The sequence below is a fragment of the Schistocerca nitens genome, chromosome 12 (assembly GCF_023898315.1).
Source record: "Schistocerca nitens isolate TAMUIC-IGC-003100 chromosome 12, iqSchNite1.1, whole genome shotgun sequence".
Lineage (NCBI taxonomy): Eukaryota > Metazoa > Arthropoda > Insecta > Orthoptera > Acrididae > Schistocerca > Schistocerca nitens.
Window position 1 is genome coordinate 135,569,539 of NC_064625.1, and position 19,447 is coordinate 135,588,985.

Genomic DNA, 19,447 nt, shown 5'->3' on the forward strand with positions numbered 1-19,447 from the left:
GTACGTAAAGAAATATGAATGTTTTAGTTGGTCCACTTTTTTCGCTTTGTGATAGATGGCGCTGTCATAGTCACAAACGTATGGCTCACAATTTTAGACGAACAGTTGGTAACGGGTAGGTTTTTTAAATTAAAATACAGAACGTAGGTACGTTTGAACGTTTTATTTCGGTTGTTCCAATGTGAGACATGTACCTTTGTGAACTTATCATTTCTGAGAACGCATGCTGTTAGAGCGTGATTACCTGTAAATACCACATTAATGCAATAAATGCTCAAAATGATGTCCGTCAACCTCAATGCATTTGGCAATACGTGTAACGACATTCCTCTCAACAGCGAGAAGTACGCCTTCCGTAATGTTCGCACAAGCATTGACAATGCGCTGACGCATGTTCTAAGGCGTTGTCGGTGGATTACGATAGCAAATATCCTTCAACATTCCCCACAGAAAGAAATCCGGGGACGTCAGATCCGGTGAACGTGCGGGCCACGGTATGGTGCTTCGACGACCAATCCACCTGTCATGAAATATGCTATTCAATTCCGCTTCAACCGCACGCGAGCTATGTGCAGGACATCCATCATGTTGGAAGTACATCGCCATTCTGTCATGTAGTGAAACATCTTGTAGTAACATTGGTGGAACATTACGTAGGAAATCAGCATACATTACACCATTTAGATTGCCATCGATAAAATGGGGGCCAATTATCCTTCCTCCCATGATGCCTCACCATACATTACGGTCGCTGATGTTCCACTTGTCGCAGCCATCGTGGATTTTCCGTTGTCCGATAGTGCATATTATGCCGGTTTACGTTAGCGCTGTTGGTGAATGACACTTCGCCGCTAAATAGGACGCGTGCAAAAAATCAGTCATCGTCCCGTAATTTCTCTTGTGCCCAGTGGTAGAACTGTACACGATGTTCAACGTCGTCGCCATGCAATTCCTGGTGCATAGAAATATGGGACGGGTGCAATCGATGTTGATGTAGCCATTCTCAACACCGACGTTTTTAAGATTCCGGATTCTCGCGCAGTTTGTCTGCTACTGATCTGCGTATTAGCCGCGACAGCAGCTGAAACACCTACTTGGGCATCGTCATTTGTTGCAGGTCGTGGTTGACGTTTCACATGTGGCTGAACACTTCCTGTTTCCTTAAATAACGCAACTATCCGGCGAACGGTCCGGACACTTGGATGATGTCGTCCAGGATACCGAGCAGCACGCATAGCACACGCCCGTTGGGCATTTTGATCACAATAGCCGTACATCAGCACTATATCGACCTTTCCCGCAATTGGTAAACGGCCCATTTTAACACGGGTAATGTATCACGAAGCAAATACCGTCCGCACTGGCGTAATGTTACGTGATACCACGTACTTATACGTTTGTGACTATTACAGAGCCATCCACCACAAAGCGAAAAAAGTAGTCCAACTAAAAACATTCATATTTCTTTACGTACTACACGAATATGAAATAAAAAAATGGGGGTTCCTATTTTTAAAAAAACGCAGTTGATATCCGTTTGACCTATAGCAGCGCTATCTAGCAGGCCAACCATTGCGCCATCTGGTTTCCCCCTTCAAGCCAGACAAGTTTCGTACTTTGTAGTTTCTTCGTTTGACGCTTATTTCGTGAGATATTTGGCCCGGTCACTACCAATGGACCACCCTGTATAAGACAACAAGTGTCTGTTGCAGTTGTTAGATCGGTTACTGCTGCTACAATGGCAGGTTATCAAGATTTAAGTGAGTTTGAACGTGGTGTTACAGTCATCGTACGAGCGATGGGACATAATATCTCCGACGTAGCAATGAAGTGGAGATTTTCCAACGCGGCCATTTCACGAGTGTACCGTGAATATCAGGAATCCGGTAAAACATCGAATCTCCGACATCGCTGCGGCCGGAAAAAGATCCTGCAGGAACGGGACCAACGACGACTGAAGAGAATCGTTCAACGTGACAGAAGTGCAAATCTTCCGAAAATTGCTGCAGATTTAAATGCTGGGCCATCAACATGTGTCAGTTTGCGAACCAATCGACGAAACATGATCGATATCGGCTATCGGAGCGAAAGACCCCCTCGTGTTCCCTTGGTGACTGCACGACACAAAGCTTTACGCCTCGCCTGGGCCAGTCAACACCGACATAGGACTGTTGATGACTGGAAACATGTTGCCTGGTCAGACGAGTCTCGTTTCGAAGTCTATCAAATGGTTTTAAATGGTTCTGAGGTCATCAGTCCCCTAGAACTTAGAATTACTTAAACCTAACTAACGTAAGGACATCACATAGATCCATGCCCGAGGCAGGATTCGAACCTGCGTCCATAGCAGTCGCGCGGTTCCAGACTGAAGCGCCTAGAACCGCTCGGCCACTCCGGCCGGCCCGAAGTCTATCGAGGAGATGGCAGCAGTCGCAGGTTCGAATCCTGCCTCGGGCATGGATGTGTGTGATGTCCTTTGGTTCGTTAGGTTTAAGTAGTTTGCGAGGTGCCGGGGCAAGCAGTGTATTTAACACTAAATTCTTCTAGAATCTACATATGTAAATGATGCTCTAAGCCCCCCCTATTCTAACTCCGACTTTTGCTGTTGCACATGGATTAAAAAATATACGCGAACTGACTGTAATCAACCCTGCAAGTGGAGTAGAAAAGAGTTTGGCACCTGCTATAATTTAATTTGATAAATAAGTTAAATAAAGGAAGGTTTCATTAACGTAGTGAGAAATGGTGGGTTGCTCTACCGATTAACAGAATGAAAGTTCTGTCCAAAATAACAATATGATTTATTAAGACTAAACACAAAATAATAAACAAAAACACATGAAAAATTTACAATACATCAAATTGGCTCAAATTGGATACTCAAACAAACGCTGTGAAGGTGAAGTTGTCCCTAAACTAGATTGTGAGGTTTATGACGAAGTGGTATGTGGAGCCAATTCCTTGCCACTCAAATCTTAAGAGAGACACACACCTAACCCAACATTAATTGCTGCTACTCAAGACAGAACAAAGAAAAAGACGAACAGGCGCGCTCTGCTGAGCTCTGATTATCACCTAGGAAAATCCCTATCTGCCGATGCTGCGGACATACATTACCAAACTGTCTTCTTAACTGCCAGAACACGATCTGGCGTACTGGAGGCGATGGCTGATTGCTTCGACGTCCTCGACCGAAAGGCGAGAGCCGACTCTACACAAGAGCACCCGTACAGGCCGAACACACAACATTCCCGCCCCCACGACAGTGGCCGTGGTTAAACGTTCCGATCAGCAACTCGAAAACCGGCGGAAAATTCCACTCTATTGCCGGAGCACTACCATTCCACCAATGGAGATTCTTGGCGTCTATTTCTGCGCTGATTTTGCTAAGTCACGGAGCTATGCCCTGAGCAAGCCAATCACAGTTACTATTTTTCAGAAAGCGCGGGAATTTTCCCGCCACAACTGCCTGGGTACACAAGTCATTCCCACGCCTCGCTGGTAGCCCGCCAGAAAGTGTTTTCGCTAAGTTTCTGCGAAGTAACGGAACCTCTAGCCCAGCCGCTACTTCAGGCCCCTCTGGGCGTGTCTCTCGACAATGTCGGCGTCTGGAAAGCATTCACTCGACTTCCTCACACCCGTCGGCTTAACCCTTTCCAGATCAGCGGAGCCCGGCTGTCACCGGACCACCCAGGTGACGAGAGACGCTGCGTGGGAAGTCCGCGTGTGAAGGAATAGCAACTTTTCACCGCATGCAATTAGAGACGAAAATCGTAAGATAGAAATATGAGAGGGGGCTCATGCCAGCTCTCAAGTTCTAAGTTCTAGGGAACTGATGACCTCAGATGTTAAGTTCCATAGTGCTCAGAGCCATTTGAACCATTTGAAAGACTTCGAAACGAGACTCGTCCGACCAGGCTACATGTTTCCAGTCACCAACAGACCAATGCCTGTGTTGACGGGCCCTGGTGTTTTATTTCAGGACACTCATCTACATCTACATCATACTCCCCAAGCCACCTAATGGTGTGTGGCGGAGGGTGCTTTCGGTACCACTACCTGATCCCTCCAAGCCTGTTCCACTCGCCAATAGTGCGTGGGAAGAACGATTGTCGGTAAGCCTCTGTATTGGCTCTAACTTCTCGAATTTTCTCCTCTTGGTCAATACGCGAGATGTATGTGGAGGGAAGGTAATATGTTGTCCCGAAATTTCAATGGGAAATCTCTCCGTGACGCACAACGCCTCTCTTGTAACGTCTGCCAGTGGAGTTCGCCAGCTAAACAATCCCGTGAAGAAACGCGCCGCTCTTCGTTGGATCTTCTCCATCTCCTCTATCAGCTCTACCTCATAGGGATCCCAGATAGATGAACAATATTCAAGAATCGGGCGAACAAGCGCCTTTTAAACCACTTGTTTCATGAATAAGTTACGTTTCCTTAAGATTCTTCCGACGAAAGTGAGTCTGATGTCTGCTTTTCTCACTATCTGTTTGATGTGGTCATTCCATTTGAGGTCGCTCTGGATAGTTACGCCTAGATATTTTACTGTAGGCGCTGTCTCCAGCTGTTTGTCATCAATAGTGTAGCTGTACATTCCTATGTATGCGCAGTATGTTACGTTTATTTACGTTCAGAGTCAACTGCCAGAGTCTGGACCATTCGTCAATTCTCTGCAGGTCGTCCTGCAAATTCTTGCTATCTTATGGCATTGCATCATCTGCGAATAGCCTTAAAGAGCACCTGACGCTTTCTGCTAGATCATTTTTGTATGTTGTAATCAGCAACGGTCCTATCACACTTCCCTGTGGTACTGCCGACATTACCTTTACATCTGTCGATTTACTCCCGTTAAGGGGCTCCGGAACGCCCTATACTTGCAATGTTAAAATAACGCTTATAAATTACATCTTTCCTCACAAAGTATTTGAGGTAGGAAGTTGAACTTTTTACAGAATATTTATTGGAATATGGGCTACAACTTAACACAGGGATTTTACAAAATTTTAGTTCAGTTATAAAAGATGATTTTTTTCAATTGTAATGAAAATTCACAACATTTTTTTTGCAATTTTTTATTTATATATTCAAAAATATACAGTTTTTTTGGAAAAAGGCTGTGTTAAATTATGTAGAAGGTACTGTGTAACATTTACTGAAAGTTTGAAACAAATATGTTTGGAAGATCCTTAGAAAACATGTAATTAGTATGAGAAAATAAAAGTTTTGGGAATCGAGCGACAAAGATTGGATTAACTTTTTAGTGCATTCCAGGTCCATTGGATGGATTATCTTCATCCTCTGCAAACTCCTCCTCCAGCTTCCTCTTGTTCCTCCTCCTGTTTACTCTTGCTTGTATTTCTAGACTCTTTACAGCCCTGTCTGCAGCCCGAAGGCGTTCCTTGTCTAAAGCAAGCATCGCTCGTACCATGTTAGAACCTATCTTCATTCCCATATTTCTAAATACCTTGCACCTTACAATGTTGCCATCATTGAAAGTCGCAACAGCATCATACACACCAAAGTGAAGTGTTTCTATTCCAACAAATACAGTCCTGGGGATTCTCGACCATATAACACTATTTACACTTTCATTGGGGTTTTGAGTTTTTCCGTGAATACACTTTTTCAACAGTTCAGCTGCCGCTAAGTCTCTGAAAATAGGTTTTATCACCTCCATTATTTCATGAGGCAGACTATGCTTATGAGTGTACACTTCACCAGTTAGCAATCCTTTGTTATATTTACACCAACTGTCTTCTTCTTTGGGACACAAGCTATGTTGGGGATTTTCATCGTCTTTATTGTTTACAGTAATAACACATACCTTTGGCTTTCCAACATTTCTCCTTTTCTTAAAAGCCTTCAGAGGATTTCTAATAACTTTACTTTTACTCATTATTATACTTCAACAAAACTGAGACTCAAGAAACAGAATTAATTACGAATATTTTCGAGATAACGACAGAGTAAATAAACATTAAACAATCGACAATCACACCAGCGATATATCTCACATCACTAAAATGTACCTGATGAACACGGACGTTAATAATAACACCATTTGACAGCAGTTTAACAGCGCCACAGTGGGTCACGCTCATGTAGAACTCATTTCAAAAAAAATTTAAAAATAGTTGTAGTCTTCGGAATTGAATAAATTATATATCTATTAAAAGGTAATAGTCTGCAGATTCAGAAAACGCAAAAAAGTAAAAATTGAACTTTTCATGATTTTGAGCCTTTCCGGAGCCCCTTAGGGGCGACGTGTTGAGTTCTATCTGCAAGAAAGTCTTGACTCCAATCGAAAGTCTGTTCCGATACTCCGTTAGCTCGTATTTTTTTCATTAACTGGCAATGCGGGACGGTGTCAAATGCTTTGCCGAAATCACGGAACACGGCATCAGCCTGAGCGCCGCTGTCCACTGCGCTGAGGATCTCATGGAGGAACAGAGCAGAGTTTTGCAGGATCTCTGTTTGCGGAATGCATGTAGATTTTTATAGAGGAGATGTTCATTTACGGATCTCTGCTTGCGGAATGCATGTAGATTTTTATAGAGGAATGATAATTAAATAGACACCCTAGCTGCAAGCAGGCGTTGATACACTTCATTGGGGACCTGTTGAAAATGTGTGCCCCGACCGGGACTCGAACCCGGGATCTCCTGCTTACATGGCAGACGCTCTATCCATCTGAGCCACCGAGGGCACAGAGGATAGTGCGTCTGCAGGGACTTATCCCTTGCACGCTCCCCGTGAGATCCACATTCCCAACATGTAGTCGGGAACAGATACTACCGTCATATATAGTTAAAATATGGCTTCCCGGCCATTGACCTTCTTGTGTGAACGCACACGCTATGCCCGAACTCGTTCGGGACTTGGTAGATTAATCTGCAACGAGTAATGAGTATGATGGGCAAACATCTATTAGGCGCACTACGAATGTAGTGTTGTGGACATGTTGGGAATGTGGATGTCACGGGGAGCGTGCAAGGGATAAGTCCCTGCAGACGCACTATCCTCTGTGCCCGCGGTGGCTCAGGTTTAGACTTGGATTTTTTTTTTAATGCCAAGGAACCTTTGTTTTATTACTTTTAAATGTCAGTTGAAAAATATGTACTACTGTGGAATGTTATGACTAATAAATACAGCTGGAAAAAAAAAAAAAGTTGGATAGAGCGTCTGCCATGTAAGCAGGAGATCCCGGGTTCGAGTCCCGGTCGGGGCACACATTTTCAACAGGTCCTCAATGAAGTGTATCAACGCCTGCTTGCAGCTAGGGTGTCTATTTAATTATCATTTCATTTCGAGCAAAGCTGCATGGTCATCGACGGTAACTGTTCTTTCGGGAACAGATACTACCGTCATATATAGTTTTATAGAGGAGATGTTCATTTACGAAAAACGTCATAATTCTTGAGCACAACTCATGTTCCATAATTCTACAACAGAGAGACGCCAACGATATAGGTCTGTAATTGTGTGAATCTTAGGGCCTTTCTTATAAACAGGAATGACGCGCGCTTTTTTCCAATCGTTAGGTACCTTTCCCTGCCCAAGCGATCTACGATAAATAACTGCTACAGGGGGAGCAAGTTCTTTCGCGTAATCTTTATAAAATCTTATATGGCTCTGAGCACTATGGGACTTAACTGCTGAGGTCATCAGTCCCCTAGAACTTAGAACTACGTAAACCTAACTAACCTAAGGACATCACAAACATCCATGCCCGAGGCAGGGTTCGAACCTGCGACCGTAGCGGTCGCGCGGTTCCAGACTGTAGCACCTATAAAATCTTATAGGTTGTCATCTGGTCCTGAAGCCTTTCCGCTACTAAGCGACTGTAGCTGCTTTTCACATACGCAACACAGAGAGAACCAGCAGTCAGTTTTGCTCAGCTATAGAATACGACAGCTAAAATACATTTTACACGAGGAAAGATGTTTTCGAAATTGGCGTATTCAGTTTTCTCTTCTACACACATTATTTTATAGGAAGCTTCCATATCTTACAACTGTGGCGAGTTTGTTTACCATGAACTTGTTCCGCTTTGTCGAGGAGTAGTTTCGTCTGTGTGCTTGTTTGCAAATCACTCGTGACTTCAGGGTAAATGATGACAGCCAAAACAGTTGCAGGATAAAGATTTATTAAAATTCTTGACCAAGGTTTCGGTATATATAAATATACCTTCACCACAAGTAAAAAATCCTGAACAGGAAGACACTTTCATTAGCAAAAACTTAGCATCGGAAATGAGAAAGAAAAAACACTAAACCTTAAGTAACCGTAAAATTACCAGAGTAATACAGGCTCAAAATCTTTTATTTACTTACTAAAATTACATCCTGCGATGGAGATTAATAAAACAATTGTCCGCAGCTCGCTTCCCACGCCGGGGTTCCCGGGTTCGATTACCGGCGGCGTCAGGGTTTTTCTCTGCCTCGTGATGACTGGGTGTTGTGTGATGTCCTTAGGTTAGTTAGGTTTAAGTAGTTCTAAGTTCTAGGGGACTGATGACCTCAGATGTTAAGTCCCATAGTGCTCAGAGCCATTTGAACCATTTGAATAAAACAACTGTGCCAAAGGCGTCGTCAATAGTTACGACATCATCTCCATTTGTACAACATGATTATGGTCACAGGGTCAATGCGAACACAGTTTAGCACCAGTACTTCGCCTATGAACTATCGAGACAAGAGTGTGAAAGCACTAGGGCAGATGGTTTCGCCGAGAGAGGGCACTTGCGTTATGTGCCAGACACTCGCGCATATTAAAATCCATCGATACATACACAAGCCCATCAAAATTATTAAAAGTTGTGCTAATTCAGACCTTCTGTTTTAGTAAATAAAACAAATCAGACCATTTAAAAACATCTATGTAAAATGAAAAATATGGAACCAATTTACCTGTGTCCTAGTGTCAAACAGATGAAGCTTGCGCTATGGAACACATCTAACGAAAGAGGGCACTGCCGGCCGCGGTGGTCTCGCAGTTCTGGCGCGCAGTCCGGAACCGTGGGGCTGCTACGGTCGCAGGTTCGAATCCTGCCTCGGGCATGGATGTGTGTGATGTCCTTAGGTTAGTTAGGTTTAACTAGTTCTAAGTTCTAGGGAACTGATAACCACAGCAGTTGAGTCCCATAGTGCTCAGAGCCATTTGAACCATTTTTTTTTTTTTTGAAAGAGGGCACTAGTGTAATGCGCGAGAATCTCTGGTAATGTAAGCGGTAAAATACATACTAGCGAAAACAACCAAAATGTTACAGTAAAACGAAACCATCTGTCATTGTGAATAAAAACACACCAGCCAATTAACCACACATACACATCGAAAATCACAAACAGCAAACCTCAAAAATACGTAAAATCCCAACAAGACAGGAAAAGCGCATTTCACCGGCATCAACAGGCAAGAAAACTAACTTCTATTCTTCGAGCAGGTCCAGTTTGTAACCCTTACTCGCTTCATGAAGCGATTCTGCGTCATCCAGTTTACGTGGCGTATGCTGTAAGAGCCATAGATGTTCGTCAAACGTGGAATTATGTACGTTTTCCCCATTTTTACCTAGCATGTGTTCTTTATACCTTACTTTAATGGGTCTACCTGTCTGTCCAATGTAATAATGTGGGCAGTCGTTACAAGTAATTTTGTAAACTCCGGATTTAGTGCCAAGTACTTCCCGTGCTCCAATAGTATGAATCACTCTTTGTTTCAGGCTATTATTTACGGAAAAGGCATTTCTGTAACCCTATTGTTTATGTAGAAATGGTTCTGAGCACTATGGGACTTAACTTCTGAGGTCATCGGTCCCTTATAACTTAGAACTACTTAAACCTAACAAACCTAAGGACATCACACACATCCATGGCCGAGGCGGAATTCTAACGTGCGACCGTAGCGGTCGCGTGGTTCCAGACTGATGCGCCTAGAACCACTCGGCCACACTCGCCGGCTGTTTCTGTAGAAGTCTTCTTATCTTATATGATACGTTCCCCACAAATGGAATAGAAATAAAGTTGTTACCCTCATTCTTTTTCGCACTGTTATCTCCTAAGGTTGACCATTTAACAGCTGTTTTTTTTTTTTCTTAACCTAGGGCAAGCTTCATCTGTTCGACACTAGGACACAGGTAAATTGGTTCCATATTTCCATTTTACATAGATGTTTTTAAATTGTCTGATATGTTTTATTTACTAAGACAGAAGGTTTGAATTAGCACAAGTTTTAATAATTTTGATGCGCTTGTGTATGTATCCATGGATTTTAATATGCGCGAGTGTCCGGCACATAACACAAGTGCCCTCTGTCGGCGAAACCATCTGCCCTAGTTCTTTCACACTCTCGTCACTATATTTCATAGGCGAAGTACCGATGCTAAACTGTGTTCGCATTGACCCTGTGTCCATAATCATGTTGTACAAATGGAGATGATGTCGTAAATATTGACGACGCCTTTGGCACAATTGTTTTATTGATCTCCATTGCAGGGTGTAATTTTAGTAAGTAACTAAAAGATTTTGTGCCTGTATTACTCTGGTAATTTTGCGGTTACTTAAGCTTTAGTGTTTTTTCTTTATCATCGTTCCACGATTTCTTTTCGCCTTGTTACTCTCTAAGTCTCCGATTTTATCGCCTGTTTGTTATTATTTGTTCTCTTGATCTTTGTCACAAAATCTGTCGGCTGAAGAGCGGCATACTAAGCTGCTGCCAGCCCGCCCCCCTTCGGGGGGAATTGAAATTCAATAAAGAAAAAAAAAATTCTTTATCATTTCCGATAGTGAGTTGTTTCCTGTGCATGAGCATCCAGTGTCTTCTCTGTGTTTTAAGAATCGCCAACTGTGTTTTTTAACTTTCTGGTGACTTTTTTACCTGTCCCCCATGAACGTCTACATGTCCATGTCTTTTTACCTCCATTTTCTCCCCTTACTCTGTTTCATGTTCCCCTTTTTATCTCCTTATGTATGTATTATTTTATTCTTGTTTTAGTTGTCGTGTCACTCGGCTGAAGAGCGGCGGATTGTGGTGCTGACAGCCCTCCCCTGCCCATATGGGGCAGGGGAATGAAATCACAATAAAGAAAAAAAAACATTTCCGATGCTAAGTTTTTGCTAATGAAAGTGTCTTCCTGTGCAGGATATTTTTACTTGTGATGAAGGTATATTTATATATACCGAAACCTTGGTCAAGAATTTTAATAAATCTTTATCCTGCAACTGTTTTGGCTGTCATCATTTACCGTGAAGAATTTTAACAGTTGCTGTTTCAGCCATGTTTAAAATCTTGTCACTCGTGACTTTTCCGAGACTAAATTCCCCTAAACGAGTCCACAGGCAAGCGAAACATTGCCCCAGCTGGTAATTTTGTTATACCCCGAACATTGGGATTAATGCGGTGGAGGGCAGCAATTAAAAATCTGTCATCCGCAGCGAGAGAGCGCGCTAGGGACCTCGAGCCCGGGAACTGGGCAGCAATTACCAGTAGCGCGGTGAAACAGATGGCCGTAATTACGCACCGTATCGGCGGAGATAATCAGCGCGAGTGATTGCTGGTAACAGACCAGGGGGCGGCGCTAAACGCACTCTACCAGCCGTCGTGATAAACTGTTCAGCGCCCGTGCTCGTAACAGAAACTGCCGCGTTCTGTTGGCACCTGGTGCTGTACGCCTCTCGGTGTGAAATCTCGGTTAAAGTACACCTAGCAGTAACCGATGACTGCGGCCGCAGGAAACTACCCAACTACGCTGTCCAGTCTGAACACCTGTCAGAAGCCAGAATAACCACCTTTTGCAGTGCGGACCGCTCCAAGACGTGCAGGTAGAGCGTCAGTAGGGGTTCTGACATGTGCGGTCTTAACCTCAAGATTGAATGGGGCGCAGGTGAACCGTGGCGCGCAGGTGCGTACGCTGCAGTTGAAAAACTCGTCCTTACTAGAGATGGGGGATCCGCTCCTGAACTGATTCATAGAGTTGAATATTTCAAAGGAGTGAACAATCAGTGATTCAGAAAAAAAGAACGGTAGCTCCAAACGTTTCCCACAGGAGAGAGAGAGAGAGAGAGAGAGAGAGAGAGAGAGAGCATAAGCATATCAGCGGGCCCTCCGCTGGTCAGAGCACACTGCACGCCACACAACCCAGCCAGCGCCGGCCTCTGCCCTGCTTCCGCCTTGGCTGCCTGCATTGTGCAGTGCCCCATTGGATTTTGTGTTTCACATATGCCGTGCCGTCTCTGTGCTTCCTCTGCCGCGTGCAGTGTCTGGAGCAGCTTAACTTAGCATCGCACTCCGTCGGCGATCGTTTCAATCGCACATCCTGCCCTCTGGGCGGTTGATGCGAGCAACAAGACAGAGAGCCTCCTAGCGGAGAACATAAGAACTACTTGCAACAACCTGCTCGCAAGAGAACAGACGATTTGTCTCGGAGAGGGTGACTGGTGGCCATTCACCGCTCCCCCCACCCTCGGAACTCGCCCGCTCAACGCTCACCCCACCGTTCTCCACTCTAGCCAGAGCGTTGAGCAAAGCAACTCAGGTGTCACTCTGGTCTCTGCGGTCTCAGCTCACACAGCAATACAGCTCGCGGCTCGACCTGCTTGACTCAGCGTTCTGCATCGGAGTTCGTCTCTACTGGATATTGTTCTTCGTAGTAATACCGCTATGTATATTATGTTATTATGTTATGTATACATCATTTGTTTTTATTTTATTTTTATTTGTTTAAACTGATCAGATTAGGTTCCTGACGACTCCTCTTACTATAGGATTTTTATTACGGACACTCGAATTTACGCTTTAATTACGAGCGAACCGATAAACGTATCGCAAAATGTGATACACCAACATTTTCCTTGTTTTATTCTGCATAAGGCTATACGCAGCACTTTAGTCTTACAGTCAAATTATATATATATTTTTTTCTTATTCTGGTACGGATTTTACGATTTTAGGCGTCTTCAGAAGGAAACGTTCACTTTAAAAATATATGGCTTGCGATGTATTTGTATGAGGTTAATGAAATTTTAATACATTATAGCCAAATATATTGTTAATTTAAATCTCAAGTTACAACATTTTCCGATCACCCAAAAAACCACGATAGTGCAAAATAAATCAATAATCAAAAACTTTGTCATATCGTGGAAATTTCAATAAACAATACAAAATTCTTACTCATTATCTGTGTTACTTCAAAATAGGATCAAATAAGATCAAATACAGGTATAGTACTGGAATAAACCAAGTTTAAAGGGCAATGTGCCTTCCATTTATTTTCTATTGTGAATGAGTGGTGAGTCATGAAAAAGAGCTAGTTCATTTCAGGGAGTGAACAGTTCTGATCCGATCTCTGAAAAGAACAGTTTTGCCCATCTCTAGTCCTTACTAGAGATGGGCAAACTCGTTCATCCTTGGGAACTGTGGTGTGCGTACTGTAAGACCTTCAGTACACACACCATCAGATTATTTGACTTGTCGCTCTAACGAAGTAGGCGAGTGTCAGCAATATGTCTCTTGGTCTTATCGTGGCGTGTTTATCTTCTGCCGTTAGGCCAGACGATAGAAATGCCACTTGCACGCTTAGAGTAGCCGATTGATGGTCACCAACTTTAAACAGAACTTGATTAATTTTCACACACATTTATTAAAATAATAACAAGCATAAAAATTACTTAATTTGGTTCTGGATCCTATTTACAATTGACAATATGAAGTTCATTTGGCATTGGTACGTTAATCTTATTCTCACATATATTTCTGATACTTGACAAAAGTGTCTATACGTTTATCTTCATTGCAATGTACAGGAATATGATAATCTTATTAGGCGCAGCCTGAAACTTGACTATAGGCTGGTACATACAAATGCAGAACTCGTACAGACTGTTGCAGACAAATGGAGACTGGTACAGACTGGTGCAGACAAATGCAGACTGTCTAATCAGAGGTCTGTACACTCGTTATAATACCTCGCGCATTCAGGTATCACTGCACGAGTGTGATCCGCGAGGACAAAAGGTTCTACATTAGCAGCAATCTCATTGGCTGCGTTACATATTAATACGTGGATCGGCGGAAGCAGAATTTGGTCCGTCTCTAAGGCAGTGCCATCTCGTAGTGCGGAGACGGACGAGCGCTGCGCCTGCGCTGTTGTGCTTAGTGGGCGCGCTCTATTGCGAAAGTTGTGTACGCGCTATTTGGAACTATGTACACAACAGGAACTACAGTCCAATTCTTTTATCTTGGTGGCTCGCGCATGTCCGCCCAGACGCGGGAGATTGCTGCGTTGCCAGTTCCAAACGACGCACGCCCCAAGAGAAGCAGCGCCATAGTACAGTATAGTTCGCAAACTTACGTTTAGGGGGGAGCGCGCAGTTTATGAAGTAAAGCCACCACGGCCGCATTAACCCTTTCCCTGCTACAGAGACGTGCTCCCCGCATTCCGCGCTGTGCGCGATTTTGTCACTGCACTGCTCGCCTGTGCTGATGCATGGTGTTCAAACTGCTTTGACACACTTATCATTCGTTTTCACAAAAACTATTTGGCCCAAAAATTTGATTTTTACACATCTTCTTGACTGATACCTTCCCCCCATAAATGACTTAATTTTGTTTCGATGTTCAACGTAGTTATTGTGCAGCATTAAATGTAGTAAACCACTGCACCAAATTTTGCAGAGTTTGCAGAGGTAAAAGTCCATAGTGTATACTTTCCGTATGGTCGATTTTAGTTGCCACAATGTTGAGAGTGAAATGTGGACAAGATACCTAAATTTCATATAAAATTTACTGTATAACAATATCTCATTTAAGTACCAGATAGGTGTCGTATGTAATATTGAGAAGTATTCCGTCTTTCGCGATTGTAATAAAAGTTTTATTTATACTAGTCATTTCGCTTTTTTGTAAAAAGTTCTCATTAAATCAAAGTTGGCGCAGTACACAAAACTGAATTGTGGACATAATAAAACATAGAAACTAAAATATATTGTCAGTGAGGCGCAGCGCGCAAAAAATTTGTGTTTGTCACAACGGACAGCAAATACTTGCCAAAACATAGACCAGTCGACGAAAACATTGACTATCATTATGTTGCCAAAGCAGCGAAGCAAAGAATTGCGTCAGACAATCAAGTAGCTCGGCAAAGTACGAGCCGAAATTCAGCTCTAAATAGTACTTCTAATACTGTAGCAAAAGACTATATCTCAATATGAATAGTAAAACAGCGACTGTGGAAGAGAAGATATACAAACAAAACAGATAACATGAATATTGTACGTGTGCCTTTTCATTATTTTTAACTGCTGTGAAAAGAAATATTGCAGGACAAAATTAGAAAAACCGAAAACTTATAATGATTATAATGAAGAGACAAAGCACTAGAAATTTCAAAAAATTACATTCAAACGAATAAAATTCATGAAGTAAGACACTTCGATATTGTTTTTAAATAAAGAAAATATTAAGCATCAAACAAGATTTGAACTCAAAACCTTTCGCTTAGCAGCCAAATACATTAACCATAACGCTAACGCAGCTGGTCTCGGCGGAGGTTCGAGCCCTCCCTCGGGCATGGGTGTGTGTGTTTGTCCTTAGGATAGTTTAGGGTAAGTAGTGTGTAAGCTTAGGGACTGATGACCTTAGCAGTTAAGTCCCATAACATTTCACACACATTTGAACATAATCACAGCACCACCTCTCTCGGTGCTGCTCCTATATGATGTTCTCGAAAGCAAATACAAATCAGCAGATAAATTTTTTCAGGAAGTCTGTTGCCTCGTGTGGTGTAAGGTCAATGTACACACGAAAAAAATTCAAAACTTTACGATGAGTCAGGAGGTCAGTGTTGCTTTAAACAAAATGTTTTTCGAAAACTGAGACTCTGATTGTCGAGAAAAAGACCGCACAACAATCGGATACTCTAACAATTACAACCTTTAAAGTTCGTTCAAAATCTTCTCGATCAATAGAATGAGCAAGAACGCATTATATGTCTGTTTTGATCTCCATAATAAAATATTCTAAATAGCTTCTCCCAGATTCACAGGAAACAGATTGTATTCTTTGAAAATCTTAACTGCAGGCTAGCATGCCTAAAATAAGAATGTCTCAGCACCGTACAAGTGACTGACTCACAAGTCAACCATAGATAAAACTAAACACACAGTCAAGGATCTTATTCGCTTCTCCTACAGTGCGGTCATTCATCTTTGTCCCATTACAGTGAAGGAGTATTTATAATACCAGAAAGCATACGAGAACCTTACAAATACTTTATTGACCGAACTCCTGCACGGCAGAGGTTGCTAAACATTACGACTGTTTCGAGATCTTAGCCCCATCATGAGGTGTATTTGAAATCTACCACAGTAGAACGTAATGTCCTTGACCTAACAACTAACAGGCAAATATCTGTCGCAGATGAACCGTCAAACAACATCCCAAATTGTGGCTGCGAAGAATTCCAACTTTCAACCACGGCCTGGGCGAAATGTAGCTCTGGCCGAGGAAGGAAGTAACGTAAGCTCATGAGCTGGTACAGTCAGGATCCGTTTCAAAGTAGAGACCGCTCTTAACGGAGGAGGGGGGGGGGGTAAAAACGGTCATTTAGTTAAAAAATTTTAATTTTTTTTTCTTTTTGCGGAAACATTTGGAATTTGCTGATGAACTTGGTGTACGATTTATTAAATTTGGTTGATAGGAAATATACAGGGTGATTCAAAAATAATACCACAACTTTAGGAATTTAAAACTCTGCATCGACAAAAGGCAGAGCTAAGCACTATCTGTCGGCGAATTAAGGGAGCTACAAAGTTTCATTTAGTTGTACATTTGTTCGCTTGAGGCGCTGTTGACTAGGCGTCAGCGTCAGTTGATGCTAAGATGGCGACCGCTCAACAGAAAGCTTTTTGTGTTATTGAGTACGGCAGAAGTGAATCGACGACAGTTGTTCAGCGTGCATTTCGAACGAAGTATGGTGTTAAACCTCCTGATAGGTGGTGTATTAAACGTTGGTATAAACAGTTTACAGAGAATGGATGTTTGTGCAAAGGGAAAAGTTCTGGACGGCCGAGAACGAGTGATGAAAATGTAGCACGCATCCAGCAAGCAGTAACTGGACTACAGTATCTGGAGATGTTAGAGAATTGGCTGTTCCCTCAGCTCGAACAAGAAGCACAACAATTCATATTTCAGCAGGATGGAGCGCCACCACATTGGCACTTACCTGTCCGTAACTACCTTAACGTCAACTACCCGAGGCGATGGATCGGCCGCCAGGCAGCCCGTGACAGAGCACTTCATCACTGGCCTACAAGAAGCCCTGATCTTACCCCCTGCGATTTTTTCTTATGGGGGTATGTTAAGGATATGGTGTTTCGGCCACCTCTCCCAGCCACCATTGATGATTTGAAACGAGAAGTAACAGCAGCTATCCAAACTGTTACGCCTGATATGCTACAGAGAGTGTGGAACGAGTTGGAGTATCGGGTTGATATTGCTCGAGTGTCTGGAGGGGGCCATATTGAACATCTCTGAACTTGTTTTTGAGTGAAAAAAAAACTTTTTAAATACTCTTTGTAATGATGTATAACAGAAGGTTATATTATGTTTCTTTCATTAAATACACATTTTTAAAGTTGTGGTATTCTTTTTGAATCACCCTGTATTTAATTTTTGTAATAAAGTTAGTGACATAGGACATTTTTAGGATTTGATAAACCATTACTCAGTTGACTGAAAATTAATATGTCAAGGAAGTATGAGGACTAGAAGGCTGTGATATGATTTAAATCGTAGTGGAGAAACTTGCTGCACGCGTTGGTAGGGCTGCCAAGACAGCTGAGATTCTTGATGACATTGTTCATGCGATATTCTTGAAATGACTGAGAAATCAGGGGCTGTTGATGACACCGCTGCCCGACGGCAAGACTATTAGGAATCGTCTTCCAGACAATACCATCACTGAACGATCAGAATACTGTCGTGAAGCCACAGGAAGCAAATACTGCGGAATAGGATGTGAGGGCAGTCTTTTTCCACAAAATATCAACAGATGACAAGCCACTCCACATTCTTCGTTTAGGCGAGTGGTGTAAATATGAAAACCAGTATCATCTGGAACTTTAGACAAGTTCACCTACAAGAACTCTTTGCCTAAGGACACTATGTTGGCTATAAGGCCAGTATATAACGATTTGGGAAATCCAGATCTATTGGATAAATGTACAGGGTGATTAAAAGTTAAACTGTCAAACCGCTGTAGAAATAACACCAATGGTTAGAATGACGTCAAATTGCAACAGAATATTATCGGAGAAGGGGGAAAACGTCTGGAAGAAGAAAAATAGATAGTTACAAAATGTAGCAATAGATGGCGTTGGAACGACCATAATTTAACAGTGGTCGACTACAAATGACAAATGAATCATACAACATCGCGTGAGGTGTACGTTTGACGTTAAACAAACTGTACTACTCGGTGTGCGTGGGTGTACAGGTGTGATACTGTTATTTAAGGAAGCCTATCCATCACGGCAAGGTCATATCAAATCGGAGAGGAGAAAAATCGGTTTTTAATTGTCCTGAGGCCAAGAACCGCATAAAAAGCATCAATCACAATCAAATCGGATAATTAATTTCCGTCTGACCATGTTCAATATGCTGTTCACCGTTTTCTGCAACAAGTTGAAATCAAAGTGTTTCCCGGGTCAGGTTCAGAACGTGTTGCACAATGCGTGCCTTCAAATGGCTCTGAGCACTATGGGACTTAACATCTGAGGTCATCAGTCCCCCAGACTTAGAACAACTTAAGCCTAACTAACCTAAGGACAGCACACACATCCATGTCCGAGGCAGGATTCGAACCTGCGACCGTAGCAGCGGCGCGGTTCCGGACTGAAGCGCCTAGAACCACTCGGCCACTGCGGCCGGCTTGCGTGCCTTCAATGTAACTACGAGGGTTGTTTTTTAAGTAAGGGCCGTTCGCGCGTATAGTCCCGTAGTTGGCGCGGACGCCGCAACAAGCCACCGCGCCACTTGCCGGCATCCTTCCCGCTCACACTGATGCAAGTTGCAGCTCTGTAGCTGACGTGTACGCATCGCTGTGCTACTTTGTAATGTTTACGATTATTGAATCGCCCGCCGCGTGTGAGATACGGTCAGTGATACGTTTTTTGACCGCGAGAAGCCTATCAGCTGCAGAAATTCATCGTCAGTTAACAGAAGTTTATGGCTCGAATGCAATGAGTGAAGGTAAAGTGCGTCAATGGGTTAGAGAGTTTAAAAATGGCCGTCAAAACGTCCGTGACGAAGACCGCTCAGGCCGGCCCTCTGTGATCACTGATGATTTGGTGGCTGCAGTGGAAACAAAGATTCGTGAGGACAGAAGATTCACAATTTCCACTCTTTCTTTAGAATTTCAACAAGTTTCGAGATCGGTTTTGTACAAAATTGT

At 42.9% G+C, this 19,447-nt stretch overlaps 1 non-coding gene across 1 annotated transcript; it reads right to left on the bottom strand.

Moving 5' to 3' along the window:
- Nucleotides 1-6,631: 6,631 nt before the first annotated feature.
- Trnat-ugu (transfer RNA threonine (anticodon UGU)) lies at nt 6,632-6,706 on the bottom strand. Its single transcript has one exon. It is a non-coding gene; the product is annotated as a tRNA-Thr (tRNA).
- Nucleotides 6,707-19,447: the final 12,741 nt, after the last annotated feature.